At 38.1% G+C, this 12,549-nt stretch overlaps 1 protein-coding gene across 1 annotated transcript in view; it reads right to left on the bottom strand.

Moving 5' to 3' along the window:
- MICU1 (mitochondrial calcium uptake 1) overlaps window positions 1–11,902 on the bottom strand; it is a 250,315-nt gene extending 238,413 nt beyond the window's left edge. Inside the window, 1 exon segment of the mRNA XM_032595262.1 lies at window positions 11,793–11,902. The gene's annotated coding sequence lies outside the window, so the exon portion shown is untranslated.
- Window positions 11,903–12,549: the final 647 nt, after the last annotated feature.

Genomic DNA, 12,549 nt, shown 5'->3' with positions numbered 1-12,549 from the left:
AACTCTACAAAAAGCTGACAGTGACAGGAAGAGTAAAAATTTTTTAAATAAAGAAAATACAAAACTTTGATCAACAATAGTGCATTATATGCACCACAGAATGAGAAGGTACTTTATGGGCTTCCCTATTAAATTAAAAGCTCTAAATCCTACTGTGATACAGAAATGATATGTGAAGACAGAGCAAAGGGATCAATATTTAATAAGCATGTCACCTTGTGTTTGCAGAAAACTCTTTATTTTATAAGTGCTCCAATGAATACTCTCTCATTTGTACTGTATTTAATTTTCAGATATGGAAAGTGGAATAATAATTTCATGTCAGAACTCCCCTGTGGGTCCACTCAGTCTCATTCAACAGCAAAGAACTGATCAGTACTATGGACCAATTAGTAAAAATAATACATACTTCTGCCAAAGAAGTCTCTTTCAACATAAATAACAATTTCAGTGGAATTTTTTTTAGTCTTCACAGAAACAGACATCTTTATCAATATTCTTTTATAACAATCTGTCTATATTTATGTTCTCTCTAGAAATGAACCTGCTAGGCTGACAGCAATATTAGATATTTCACTGCATATTGTCCTGCCTTTTTTTACCTTTACTTCAACTTCTATTTAAAGAGGTACTTCTTTTTTTTTTTTTTTTTTTAAGATTTTTCCCTTGCTTACTTGAAGATGTTTTCAACTTTAGGATTTAATGAAAGCAAAATTAGATCACAAAATAAAGCTTTACTGAACAGGTAGATAAGTTTGCATTGTGTTTTGTTTTCTTTCATTTTATAAACCGAGGAACAGAGAGTTCTGTCAAGGTAATCTGCTAATTCATTAATTCTAGATATCAGAACTTATAAACTTGACCTCTTTCTGGCCATATTGAAGTCAGTCAGATTTGTATTTGTTGTTTTTTTTTTTTAAGTTTATTTATCTGTTTTGAGAGAGACAGAGACAGCGGAAGTGACGGAGAGAAAGAGAGGGAGGTGGAGAATCCAAAGCAGGCTCCACACTGACAGTCTCAAACCCACGAAATTGCAAGATCATGACCTGAGCCGAAACCAAGAGTTGGACACTTAACGGACTGGGCCACCCAGGTGCCCCAATCAGATTTGTGTTTGATTCCTGACTTGGCAACTTTGTGCTGCCATAAAACAGGGTTAATAACACTTACTGCAAATGACTATGAAGAGGATTAAGTAAGAAAATGCTTGTACAAAGCTGAGCACAGTGTCCAACACACAGTAAATTATGAATAAATATGATAACAGGATGCTGCCGTGATAATTCAAATAAAAACTGTATTATGTAGGGGCACTTGGGTGGCTCAGTCGGTTAAGTGTCTGACTTCAGCTTGTGATCTCAAGACCCATGGGTTCAAGTCCCGCATGGGGTTCTGTGCTGACAGCTCAAAGCCTAGAGACTGCTTCAGATTCTGTGTCTCCCTCTCTCTCTGCCCCTTCCCCGCTTGCTCGCTCTCTCTCTCTCAAAAATAAACATTAGAAAAATACTTTATAAAAAAAAATACTGTATTGTGTAATATAAATTTCAATAAAACATCAATAAGGTAAACATTACACCTAAGGTGTAAACATTACACCTAAATATCTTCCTTTTAATGCAAACAATTGGTAAGACTAGTCATAAACCTTGCTAGTCTAATCAAAGAAATGAACAGAAAAAACAAGTACTGGAGACACTGGAATCTTTGTACACTGTTGATGGGAACATAAAATGGTACAGCTAGGTGCTATGGAAAACTATGGCAGTTCCTCAAAAAATTAAACAGAGAATGATCATATGATCCCACAACACCACTTTGGGGAATATGTCTAAAGGAACTGAAAGCAGAGACATATTTGTAGACCCATACTCATAGCAGCATTCTTCACAATAGCCAAAAAGTGGAAGCAACCCAAGTGTCCATCAACAGATGAAGAGATAAACAAAATATGGTTTATACACACAATGGAATATTATTCAGCCATAAAAAGGCAGGAAATTCTGACACACAATACAACATGGATGAATGTTATTCAATATTACACTAAGTGAAATAAATCAGTCTCAACAAAATGAACACTGTATTATTCCATTTACACGAGGTACCTAGAGTAGTCAAAATCTTAGAGGCAGAAAGTCGAATCATGGTTACATGGGGCTGGGGGTGGTGGGTGGTAATATAGAGTTATTATTTAATAGATGTATTAGGGCACCTGGGTGGCTCAGTCAGTTGAGCGTCCGACTTCAGCTCAGGTCATGGTCTTGCAGTTCGTGAGTTGGAGCCCTGAGTCAGGCTCTGTGCTAACACACAGCTCAGAGCCTGGAGGATGCTTCAGACTCTGTGTCTCCCCCTCTCTCTCTCCCCCTCCCCTGCTCATGCTCTGTTTCTCTGTCCCTCAAAAATAAATAAATGTTAAAAAAATATATGTATTTAATATATGTTTGCAAATTCTGGAGATGGACGTTGGTGGTGGTTTCACAGGAATCTGAATGTACTTAGATTAATACCACTGAACTGTACACTTAAGAAATGGTTGAGATGGTCAATTTTATGTGTATTCTACCACAATAAAAACAATTTTTTAAAAAAGGAAGGAAATTCTGATGCATCCTACAACATGGATGAACATGAAAGACATTATATAAGTGAAATACGCCAGTCACAAAAAGACAAATACTATTAAGATTGCACTTATAAGTTCCTACAGTAGTGAAATTCATTGAACCGGAAAGTAGATTGGTGATGCCAGAGACTGGCAAGAGAAATAAAAGGAGAGTTACCATTTTATGGGTACAGTTTTCCATTTGAGAAGAAGAAAATGTTTTGGAAATGAATGGTGGGGATGCATGCAGAACAACGGAGATATACTTAATGCCTCCCAACAGCACACCTAAAATGATTAAAATGGTACTTTTTTAAAAATATGGTAAAATATACATAAAACTTACCATTTTCTCCACTTTTTAGTATACAATTCAGTTACATTAAGTATATCCACCATGTTGTGTAATCACAGCACAACCTTAATTTTCAAAGAGAACAGGGCAAGTAAATTGCAGCATTTCTCAAATTCTGGATTTATCTAGTTGCTTCCTTATAGCATGGTTTCAATGTTTCTCTAGTCCCTTTATCTCCCATAAATTCAAGTTACATCTAAAAACTTGACCAGAGTCAAATTAAGTACTTATAGCAAGAGCTCTTCATAGATTATTTTGTATACTTCATGCGCTTCAGTATAAATTTCCTTCTCCAATGTCTAATCTGTCATTAATGCCAACAAGTGTAGTTTTCATCTCAGACATTATAGTTTCTATCTCTGGAAATTCCATTTGGGTCTTTTCCCTATCTTCCATGCTTCTATTTAACATAATCAATCTTTCTTTTAGTTTCTTAAGCATATGAAATACAATTATAAAAACTGTTTTAATACTCCTCTCTACTAATTCTATCACCTGTCACCAGTTTTGCTTTTGACTTTTTTTTTTCTTGTCATCATAGGTCATATTTTCCTGCTCCTTTACATGCCTAGTAATTTTTTTTTTTTTAAGTAGGCTCCACACCCAGTGTGGAACCCAATGCAGGGCTTGTACTCACAACCCCGAGGTCAAGACCTGAGCTGAGATCAAGAGTCTGGTGTTTAACAGACTGAGTCACCCAGGCACCCCATGCCTAGCAATTTCTGATTGGATGCTAGACACTGTGAATTTTATCTTGTTGGGTGCTAGATATTTTTGAATTCCTGTAACTGTTCTTGAGCTTATAATTAAGTCTCTTAGAAACAGTTTGACCTTTTCAGGTCTTGCTTTTTTTTTTTTTTTTAAAGCTTTTTAGGTTGGGCTGGAGCACCTAATTTTATCCCACTAATAAACAAAGCCCTTCTGAGTACTCTATATGACCTAGTAAGACATTTTCCACTCTGGCTGACAGGAAAAAACACTATTTCTGCCTTTGCGAAAACTCTGAGTACTGTTCTCTATTCTTTTCAGGTGGTTCTTTTCCTAGCTTCAGTAGTTTCCTCACATGTGTGCACTGATCAGTTCTCCACTCAATACTTGAGGGGGAGCCTCTGCAGATGTCCAAAGTTTTCTCTCCTTTCAGCTTTCTCATCTCTAGTACTCTGTCGTGCAAACTCCAGCCGCCTTGGCCTCCCCAGGCTGTGTCAATTCAAGGAGACCCCTGTGCTCTGGTTGGGATTCCCCCTCCCTGCTCTACAGAGGGGAAACTCCAGGCAGCACACCAGAGCAGTCACAGAGCTCACCCCATCTGTTTCCCATCTCTCAAGGATCACCTTCCTTTGCTGCACCATGTCCAAAATCTAGGAAACCACTGCTTTGTATATTTGGTCTGCCTTTTTAGCTATTTCAGGCAGGAAGGTAAATATGGTACTTATTAATCCTTCTTCACCAGAAATGGATATTAAGACCAATTTTTCCATCCCTTTTATTCATATGTCTTTGTGAATCATTTTTATGCAACTCTCAAGACAGTCTATCATTTCACTGCTATTATTTTGATATGTCTCCAAAAATATAGACTTTCCTTCCACATAATCATGTCACACTTACACTTAACAAATTTCACATTAATTCCTTGGTATGTTCTAATACCCAGCCTCTATTCCAATGTCTCCAACTTTCTCAAAAAATTGTTTTCTTTTAAATAACTTTTAAACAACTCGTTGTTCAAAATTCTCTTTAATGCCAGCATTTAATGAACAATACTCTGTGAGGGGTACTATGCTAAAAGCCTAATATCTGTTACCTTATTTAATTTTCTATAACCCTTGCAATAAGTATTATTACTCCTATTTTACTGAGGACACCACAGCTCAATGCTTTTAGAAAAATTGCTTAAAGTCACAGTCAACAGATGGCAGAGGAAGATTTCTCTGATCTCAAAGCCATTGCTCTTAACCATTATGCTACACTGCCATCTCAGAAACTATTAGGATAGAAAGTCAGATGACACCAATGCTGAAGTTAAAAATCAAATTCTGAGGGGCACCCGGGGGGCTCAGTCATTTAAACGTCTGACTTCGGTTCAGGTCATGATCTCATGGTTCGTGAGTTCCAGCCCTGTCGGGCTCTGTGTTGACAGCTCAGAGCCTGGAGCCTGCTTCGGATTCTGTGTCTCCCTCTCTGTCTCTGCACTACCCCCACTTGTGTTCTCTCTCTCTCTCTCTCTCTCTCTCTCTCAAAAATGAATAAACTTTTAAAAAAATGTTTTAATCAAATTCTGAAACTACTTAATTTAAATGCTATCACATATCAAAGACATGAGAAAATGAACAATACCACTTTATTTGAAATGTATTATAAAATTCACTTGATAATTTTAAAAAATACAACTTTCAAATCTAAAAGCAAGTTTTATTTGAACAAGGAAGGAATATGATTGAAATGAAAATTAACTATCAGCTGAAATTAGGGAATGTAGGTTCAAGTGTATAATGTTCTACAACAGCTCTGTCAAACAGAATGTGGTGCGATGATAGAAATATTCTACATCTATTCAATACAGTAAGCACAAGCCACATGTGGCTACTGAGCACCTGAAATATGTCTACTGAAGCGATAAACTGAATTTTTAATTTGAATCTTAATTAGCATAAATCTAAGTTGTAATTATCAATTCATCTGGCTGTCTCTACCACTAGACTATGAGCTCCTTAACGAATGGAAATGTTTTTCCTGTCTCTCTCTCTCCACTGCCTTGGTATATATTACAGATAAAACATGTTTATTGATGTGTGGTAAAAAGTGTGGATGGAATTTTCTAGAGGTCTCCAAGTAAGTTTTCTTAATGCATCAGACTGATATAGGTTACAGTGTGCAGACTTAATCTATTGAATTATATCTTATTTCTATTCTGATTTTTAGGCAGATGAAATATCTTACTCTTCACCAAACATGTTCTGAACTTGTATAGACTACAAGTACTCTGCTGCATATTCAGGATATTATGATGAGTAAGACTTGTTTCTGGCATCAAGAATCGCTCAGCCTAGGGATGCCCGGGGTGGCTCAGTCCACTAAGCATCTGACTCTATTTTGGCTCAGGTCATGATCTCATGGTTCACGAGTTCAAGCCCCGTGTCAGGCTCTTGTGCTGACAGTGCTGAGCCTGCTTGAGATTCTCTCTCTCCCTGTCTCTCTCCATCCCTCCCCTGCTCATGGGCTTGCTTGCGCACATGTGCACACTCTCAAGAAAAAAAAAAAATAGACACGAAGTAACCACCAACTCTGAACAAGCAAGGTATTAAGATAGGGACTTTAAGATTTAAATGACCAATACGAAATCACTTTGAAGAGAAATGTAAACATTATTTGTATACCTGACATGAATTATATGAATATATTTCTCCAAGATTACATTAAGTTTTCAATTTTCTCACGGTTAGTAAAAACCACCTTGAACTTATTGTTAGTTAGTTAGCCTAGGAAATGTTACAACTGATTACTCTATCAGTTCGGGGAAAAAAAGATTAATCCATTTCTAGCTATTTATTTGCTCATAAATAGGGCTAAAACACTTCTCCTCTCAAAGTGGCAATATTTAATTTCCCATACCAGATAAAAATTATATTTAAAGCCAGTCACTTTTCACAGTTGTTCAATTCTACGGCTGCCTTTTTTTGTTTTTCAAGTAACATTCTAAACTATTATCTCTTCCACCTGCAGGTGTCCAATATAACATGTTCTCAAAGCATTACTTCATGTAACCATCACCCTGAACTCATCCTTAAAAATAAAAACTAGGGGCGCCTGGGTGGCGCAGTCGGTTAAGCGTCCGACTTCAGCCAGGTCACGATCTCACGGTCCGTGAGTTCGAGCCCCGCGTCAGGCTCCGGGCTGATGGCTCGGAGCCTGGAGCCTGTTTCCGATTCTGTGTCTCCCTCTCTCTCTGCCCCTCCCCCGTTCATGCTCTGTCTCTCTCTGTCCCAAAAATAAATAAACGTGGAAAAAAAAATTAAAAAAAAAAAACAAAACTAATCCAGGGCTCTTGGGTGGCTCAGTCGGTTAAGTGTCCAACTTCAGCTCAGGTCATAATTTCATGGTTCTTGAGTTCGAGCCCCGTGTTGGGCTCTGTGCTGACCTGAAGTCTGCTTCAGATTCTGTCTCCGTCTCTCTGCCCCTTCCTCACTAGCGCTCTGTCTCTCTCAAATATAAATAAAACATTAAATAAATAAATAAAAATAAAAGCTAATCCATTTTTATTATTTCTGCCTATTACCAAAAGTCACCATAAATTCTTATATCAACATCCAAGGTGCTCAACATCTAGGTCATCTTGTATAGCCGAGGAATGTAAGACCTACTTAATATTAAACTTTGCTGAGTTCAGAGTCTGTGTAAAATTCTCTCAATACATTCCCCTATCCCAACAGTTTTCATACTTGGACTAGGCCATCTTCAAATACTTGTGCAGTCCTCTAATAATTATGTAGTTTAATCAGTCTTTTAGTTTATTGCTATCTATGTAACACAGAACTTAAAAACCTGCTAAAATCAAGACAAACTGACACAAAACAATTAATTCTGTAACACCTATATGTACATTTAAACCCTCTGGAGCTAAACATTTTGAAATTGGGGTAGTAAAATCTTTTTAGACATTATTTCTTGTTCTCATTATTATTAACAATTACATTTAATAAGTACCTACTACATCCCAGACCCTTGGCATACACTAAATTACTCCTCATAAGACCCCCCCTTGAGACAAGTGTTATTATTTCTATTTTGAAAATGGAATAAACTCAAGTTCAAAGAGATTAAGTAACTTGCTCAACATCAAGAAGTGATGGAGTTGGATTTTAGAATATGAATCTGTCTAAACTAAAGCCCGTGACACCAACGTTTGCAATTAAAGCTCAAATGTCCATTGAATTGAACTGCTAACATTTCCTTTAAACAAAATCAAGACAGTGGAGTAAACAATATGTAACTTCAATTATATTTTCTCTTAAAATATAATGAACCGTTAGAATAATCCATAAAGATACAAAACCAGACATTAATGTTAACTATAGTCTTAAAGTTAATGCCCAGTGACAGCATTTTGTGACAATTATAATTTCTTTTTGATACAATGCTCAAAATGAAATGGTTACTATATTAACACATTTTTTTAATATATTTTTTTAAAGTTTATTTATTTTTGACAGAGAGAGACACAGCATGAGCGGGGAAGGGGCAGAGAGCGGGAGATACAGAATCTGAAGCAGGCTCCAGGCTCTGAGCTGTCAGCAAGGATCCTGATGCGGGGCTTGAACTCATGGACCGCGAGATCATGACCTGAGCCGAAGTCGGACGCTCAACCGACTGAGCCACCCAGGCACCCCTCTATACTAACAGATTTCTAAACGTGTAATAATTAAAAGAATCAAGCATTTAACCATACTGACTATATACATTTAAATATTCAAAACTTTATTTACTATTTATAAAACTACAATTTGTTAAGTTCACCTACAGTAAAAAAAAAAAAAATTACCAATAAATGATTTTAACAAACTGACAAACACACAATATACCTAAAGTTAGAAAAGCTGACTACTCCAGAGTACAGGGCTAAACATATAACAACAGCACAAATATATGCTAGTCAAGGAGTTTAAATTTCAAGTTCTATAAATGAATAAAATAATAGACATTAAAAAAAAAACACTAACACTCAAACTGCAAAATACAATTAATTTATATTGGGTAAAGGAAAGCAAGTTCTCTTAATTAAAAAAAAACAAATACATATAAAATTATTTCAGTGAACATCTGTTAGTTTTGCCTGTCCAGGAATCGTTCTCCCCTCTCCAGAAAAGTGACACCTCAATTTCCCTAAAGAAAAACTGTTGCCTATTTTTTTTTTTTAGGTAAACTCTACACCCAATGTGAGGCTTGAACTCCCAACCCCAAGATCAAGAGGGGGATACTCTACCTCTGAGCCAGGCAGGCACCCTGACGTTGCCTGTTCCTAATTCATGTAGTTTAAAACGGTATCCCCCTACCCCACTCCATGGTGAGAACAAGATCCAATCTTGACCACACAAAGCATTCTATCACTCTGACCATAGAGACTACTGCCAGGATGGGCAATGACCCAAGTCAGGTTAATGAAATTCTCATATAGTAGTTTGCTGGAATCACAGACAGAGGGAAGTTCTCTCTTTTGGAGTTTCTAAGGTTGTAGGATGTAAGCCTGGAGCTATTAGTACCATCTCTCCCAGGGAGTTTTACTTGAGACTCTACTTTTGCACACTGATTCACAAATATGCAAAGGGAACTAACTAGTGGTTACAGGGTGGCAGGGGAAAATATAAATTAGGATTCCGACTTTCAATGTTATATTTACATCATATTTCCATTTTTCCAAAACAGGCACATACACTTTTATAACAGGAAATATAAAACATTTAAAAATCCTGCCCTGTGTTTTCTTCTCAAATATGCTCACGTAACAACATTTAATGTCTTAAAAGCATTAACAATTTTCTCATAATTTACAAAGTGTATAGAAAATCTATTTTAAAAGAATCAACTTTTTTAGTTGGCAAACACCCAAGCTATTTTTGTTTTGAGTGGGGAAAAAATAAAAAGTGCAAGTAAAACTTTTTTAAAAAATTGATTCCCTTTTTGAAAGGAATATATAAGGGTGCCTGAGTCAGTTGAGCATCCCACTCTTTTTTTTTTTTTTAATGTTTATTCATTTTTGAGAGAGAGAGACAGAGTACGAGCGGGGAAGGGGCAGAGAGAGAGGGAGACACAGAATTCGAAGCAGGCTCTGGGGCTTGAACCCATAAACTGGGAGATCATGACCTGAGCCGAAATCAGATGCTTAACCTACTGAGCCACCCAGGCACCCTGAGCACCACACTCTTGATTTTGGCTCAGGTCATGATCTCGTGGTTCAGCCCCCGTGTCTGGCCCTGTGCTGACAGTGTGGAGCCTGCTTGGGATTCTGTCTCTCCCTCTCTCTGCCTCTTCCCCACTTCTCTCTCTCTCTCTTTCAAAATAAATAAATACACTTTAAAGCAAAAAGACGAATATAGTAAACAACTCTATATGGAAAATACTGGTTAACATTCAGCACGTGATGCCACCACTACAAAAATTGCTCAAAAAATAAAACTAAAGATTAGAAGTGTCCAAATTAGGTTTAAAAACCTTATCAATTACTTTAGTCCCATAATTCTAAATAATATAAGACCTGAAGGGTCAGTTAAATCTTTCAGCTATAATTATTTCATGTAATAATGCATCATGGGAAAAGTTACATACCATTGTTCATTCTTAAGTATAGGAAAGTCAGTCTCAAGATGCATCCATGGGAATATAAAAAGTCTACTGAATATGGTCTATAAATTATACAGGAAGGTAGCAATACGTGCTTTTGTTCTCTTGCTTTTATTAGCTTCTATCACTCTTTCCCTTTCTCCCCAAGCACAGAACCAACTCCTGAATCTTCACTTTTTGTTAGTATTACTCTGTGTTTCACAATTTTCAGTAAGGACACTTAGAGGGTGTCAATGACATAATTAGATGACCAGACATAATTAGATGGCCAGAATGATGATCTTAAGTGGAAGAGATAATCACCTATCAAGGGTGACTATAAAGAGTAGCTGGAGGCCAACACCATCTTCTCACGAACAAGTGAAAAGTTTTAAAAAGTTTTTAAGACAATATGATGTTCAACAAACTCATTACCTAGTCCAACACCAGAAAGACAGCGTGTTGGTCATCCAGGGTGATATCTGTGTCTCAACATGCTGACGTTTTATTAGTCATATGGTTTAACTTTAAACTTTAATTCTACATCTATCAACCCCGAATTGGTTCACTTTGTCAGCATACTCCTTTCTTCTGCTAGATTACTTGCACACGGGACCTAAGGGGTACTTTAACATAAACAAAGGTATAGCCAAACCACCCCAAAATTTGGAGAGAAAAACATTTATAAAATAACAAAGAAAGTGAGTCTTTCCAGGTACCACAAGGGGAATAGTTTATTCTAGTCCCTTGGCCATAAAATAGTAATTCTTCTTACATTACATTTACAAATACTTAACAACACTTTTTAGGCATCTGAAAGGGAAGGAAAAGTAACCATGAGATAGCAGAGACAGCAACTTAAAGAACAGTCCGTTTTAAACTCTTCTCTCAACATTCACACAGAGTCAGTAACACTCGGCTCATTCTCAAAACATCGTACGGTGGGCCAGGACGGGATGGTAAAAAGGAAACTTAAGCGAGAATGAAAACGGAAAGCATCGTAAAAGATAAAAACTGAACAGTCCAAGAAGGCTGCACTATGTTTTGCTCCTTCGGGTTCCCACTGACTTTCTACTTCTTTTTCCGATTCAATAATTAATATTTCTACCCATAAGGCATCTAAGTGTAAACTCCATCACCCACGTCCATCCACATCAACAAACCCCAGCGAAACTAGTCAAGTCTACCTGTGTATCTCCAGGTTGCCCGAAAAGAGAGGGACATCGGCGCCCAAGTGAACCTCGCCGTTGGGAACTCTGCACTGGGAGCTCTCCGGGACAGCGAAAAGGGACGAGGTGAGATGAAGGAAAGCGGAGGACGGCAAGCAGACACGACTAAGGACTCCTCTCAAGCCCCGAACTGAGCGCGTCAGGAAGACAGCTATGCCGCCAGACCCGAGAAGTCGCCGGATCCCAAAGCCAACACACGGGCGGCCAGATCCTTTAAAGCTGTTTCGCCCTGCCTTCCCTTTCGCCTTCCCTAAATGGCTGTCCCTCACACCTTTAAGGGTCCAGGACTCACCTGTCCACACTGGAGCTGCCAATGCCTTTGGATCAAAGCCGCCCACCTCTGACAACCATAGAGACGAAAAACCAGCGGAGGAAAACCTCCTCCTCCACCGCCCACCCTCACGTGACCCTCCTAGCCGCTGGGCCTGTTGGGATCATGGCGAAACGCATGTGGGAGGGGCACGGAGAACTAGGGTTGGGGCGGGGCCAGGGAAGCAACCCGCCCCGGCCCGGCCTCGGGCCCCGCCCCCCTCAGTATTGAGGCGGGAAAGTGAAAGGGCTCCCAGAAATTCTCAGGCTTTTCCTCTGGTCCACTCCTGTTCCGTCCCTACCCAGCACACACACAAGGAGTGTACATACATAATTCAGTTAAAAAGAGTCCGTTTACGTGTTGACTAAGAAAAAAGAGTCAGTGAAAAGAAAACTGGACCACAGTGGCTTGGGAATTGTTCCTTTTGAACTGTATTTAGGTTTAGGCTTCTAGTAAAATTTCCCTATTTCCTGACCTTGAAGCTTCTTTGAATTTAGAAACCTCACCACTACTTCTACTCTGGGTTTTTCAGCTGTTTTCTTTGCAAAGTAACACTATTGGAGAGTTTAGCCCTAAGCCACTAATAACTTGTTTTTTTCATCAAAGATGTTGCTGTCAGAAGTGGGGATGGAAAAGGATCATCACTACTGCTAGGGAAATAGAATAAAAATATCTTGATTATGATACCAGAGGACTTTCAAAATAAAAACTTTCCTCTTCAATAATTTCCCTAGCAGAG

The sequence above is a fragment of the Lynx canadensis genome, chromosome D2 (assembly GCF_007474595.2).
Source record: "Lynx canadensis isolate LIC74 chromosome D2, mLynCan4.pri.v2, whole genome shotgun sequence".
NCBI classification, from domain to species: domain Eukaryota; kingdom Metazoa; phylum Chordata; class Mammalia; order Carnivora; family Felidae; genus Lynx; species Lynx canadensis.
The sequence above is the reverse complement of the archived record's forward strand: the minus strand, read 5'-3'. Positions and strand labels throughout refer to the sequence as shown.